Raw genomic sequence first — 3,414 nt, 5'->3', positions numbered from 1 at the left:
ATTTCCTAATGTTGTAAACCTGCTCAACATTTGGCAATAAAACCCTTTCTGATTCTGATTCTGATTCTAATTCTGATGAGAACTCTCAACCAGAAAACTGGTTCTGGTTGAGGGAAGGAGGTTTTGAGATTCTGACAGTATCTCAAAACATACGACACAGGCAACAACAGGCAACAACTTTGTGAGCTAAAGAAGAAGTGCAATATGGTCGTGGAGAAGCCTTCAGCCCTCAGCGCTATAGAAAATCTGTGGAGGGAACTCAAACGTCAAGTTCCCAAACAGCAACCAAGAAATCTAAAGAATTTAAAGTCTTTCTGTAAATTGCAGTGGGACAAAATTCTTCCTGAGATGTGTTTAAACCTTTTTCACCAACTACAAGAAATGTCTTACGATGTTAGCCACAATATAATTATTTAACCCACGGTATTTGATTGCCTCCAAACACATATGACACATACACACACACACATACAAACATGCTCCAAACTTCTGCCTCGCTTGGCTCTCTGCTCTGACTCACATAGGAAAAAAAGGTTTAATCATTGGAGTAAATTGGCTCGTTGGAAAAATGATTCGTCGGGGCATAATGTGCATGTGTGAGCCATTTTGAGTCATTATGCTGTGATCTGAAAGGTTATAGAATTGAAACCAGCATGAGGCTGGAGCTTCCAAGGGCACCTAGAGCACTAGGCCTCGAGAGCGGCTCCACATGTTGCCAGACAGCACAATACCACAGCAATGCGGAGGAGGGGGACAGCTGCGTGTACTGTGGGAAAACCTAATTGGGTGACGCTGCTTTCAAACCTCAGTCAGAGCAATAAAATGAGGTGTTTGTTGTACCACATCACTCTGAATTAATGTATACACTTGTACTTTACAAACACACGCAGTCATGATTCCATCACTGTAGAGCACAGCACTGTAGCTAACTTTCAGTTCCTCATCTTCTCCTAACCCTTACCGCCACCTGCCCAACCCTAACCAAAATCTAACCATACCCAGTCTAGCTTTAGACTAGTTTCAGTATTATCTGGGAGTGAGAACCAGATAAATAATATTGTCAAAATTATATCGTTCTCCAAAAATAATAAATAAACACATTAATGAATCACATCATTGCATGGCGACATGTTTCTTCTTGAAAAAGTTGAGCACTATTTTATTCGGACACAGCAAATTAATCACCAATTCACAGATTAGTACAGATCGATGTCAGTCCCTTTGTTACTGTAAGTCAGAGGTCATCGAACATTCTCAGACAGATATAGTGCCGTTGACGTTACATAACTTCCTTAGTGTACTTTTAGAAATGTACATATGGGACTGAGTTCGCCACAATCAGGTATTTTCTAGCAATAACATATGCAGAAAAAAGAGACACTTAAAGTTCTCCAAAAAATCAAATCTGTTGCATGAACTGTGTGTGAACATCCACAGTGATCTCTGTCTATTGATAAAGGAAAAGTACTAATACCACAGTAAACAGTTGTTTAATGACTGAACACCTGAGGTTTCTGTTTGTTTTCAAAGAGGTGTTCGGCATTGGGAAGGCCAGTGGTTTATTGTGGGTGCTGAGTGTCACTGATGAAGCTGTGCCCAACTCTCTAAATCCTCTGCACCTTACAGATTTTACTGGCAGACAATCCTCCTGACCGATGGGCTTGTGGAGCTCCGGAATAACACTTTGAAGGATGCAGGGTAGGTTATCACAGGAAAATTTGTTCCAGGCCCAGGAACGTCAGCAGTGCCTGTACAACAGTCACTAGGCACAGACAATTTACAACAGGAGATCAAATACTTGTACTGCTTCTTTTGTCCAGCTCAATTACTCACCAAGTGGTAAGAACCCTTTGTGGTCACACGACAAATGCGGACTTTGATTATGAAGTGGTGTGGTAGGACCGGGGAAAAGCCATACAGGTTTACCACCTCAAACTCTTGCATGGAAAGAGGTCGAATCAAGATGAGCTGGCGCCTGTAATGCCAATTTCTACCATTCCCGCCTCACCCCATTACTGTAACCCTCTCACACCACCCCAGAGAACAGATCTTGCTGCAGTGCAACAGTATTTTGCAGATGCGTTCTTCCCTCCGCCCGGTTACACCCAACTCATAAAGCCCGATTTTAAAAACTGCCCCAACAAAACGATGCATTCACAGACCTATAGGTTACCTGAAAATAAAAGGCAAATAGTTTGGAAGGAATTGGCTGCTATGTTGGAGATGAGAGTGTTGGAAGTACAATGCTTGGTGTGGCTCCATAGTTCTTTTGTTAAAGAAAGATGGGTGTATAGGTTTCTGTGTGGACCACAAGGTAAATGAAGTGTCACAGTTTGATGTTTGTCCCATGCATGCACTGCTCATTTTTTTCACACTGGATTTGACCAGGGGCTACTGGCAGATTCTTCAAGTCTAAAGAAAAGATGGCTTTCTCTACTACATACACTGCATATGATACAACCTACCGGGATAATGTCATCATCCACAGTGACATCTGGCAGAAAGTTACTGAAGTGCTAGAATCCTTGAGCCAGGCGGGGTTCATAACCAGTAGCGGTTTTTGATACGGGTGACACGGGTGGTTGCCCGGGGCGGCATCGTGGTGGGGTGTGGCATCAAAAGAAAATGCACATACTCATGCTGCCCCGACGTCATGCCAGCGCATATCGGGAATGGCATAGGCACCGATCGGTTTTCTATCACCCATTTGCTGGGAGTAAGGGCGTCCTCCATTTGCGAGGTGCGCCTGCTGCTTGCGGTACAGGGAGGAGAGGGTGGGGCGGCGGGGGATTCTCTGACCGGCTGGAGCAGCATCTAATAACCAACTCGCAAAATAAAGCAAAATAAAAACAAACCAACAAACACAAAAACACCAGACATTATGATAAAGACTTATAATTTGCACCGATGTTTTTCCTCGGTGCGCCTGCTCGCTGCTGAAGTCAAAGTAAACTTTATTGACATCTCCGCTAAATACAGTCCAGTATATAGAGAGACGAGACGACGAGGCTCCAGTTACAGCAGTGCAAGTAAACAAACAATAAATATAAGAAGAGTAAGAAAATAAATATACACTTTAGGACTCGAGGTAAAGGGATCAATACCAATTTAAAATTCATAATTTACAGTTTGATGATTTAAAGTCTCACACACAACTTGTTGAAAGGGGAGGGGGGCCGGCTGCTTCCAAATAGAGCACATTTCATTCATAATCGTGGCTCAAGAGTTGGGCATTCGCCTTGTAATTGGAAGGTTGCTGGTTCAATCCCCGGCTTGGACAGCGTCGGTCGTTGTGTCCTTGGGCAAGACACTTCACCCGTTGCCTACTGGTGGTGGTCAGAGGGCCCGGTGGTGCCAGTGCCTGGCAGCCTCGCCTCTGTCAGTGCGCCCCAGGGTGGCTGTGGCTACAATGTA

This window comes from Haplochromis burtoni, unplaced genomic scaffold (genome assembly GCF_018398535.1).
Source record: "Haplochromis burtoni strain Fernald_Lab_line unplaced genomic scaffold, NCSU_Asbu1 Contig_67, whole genome shotgun sequence".
Taxonomy (NCBI): Eukaryota; Metazoa; Chordata; class Actinopteri; order Cichliformes; family Cichlidae; genus Haplochromis; species Haplochromis burtoni.
The sequence above is the reverse complement of the archived record's forward strand: the minus strand, read 5'-3'. Positions refer to the sequence as shown.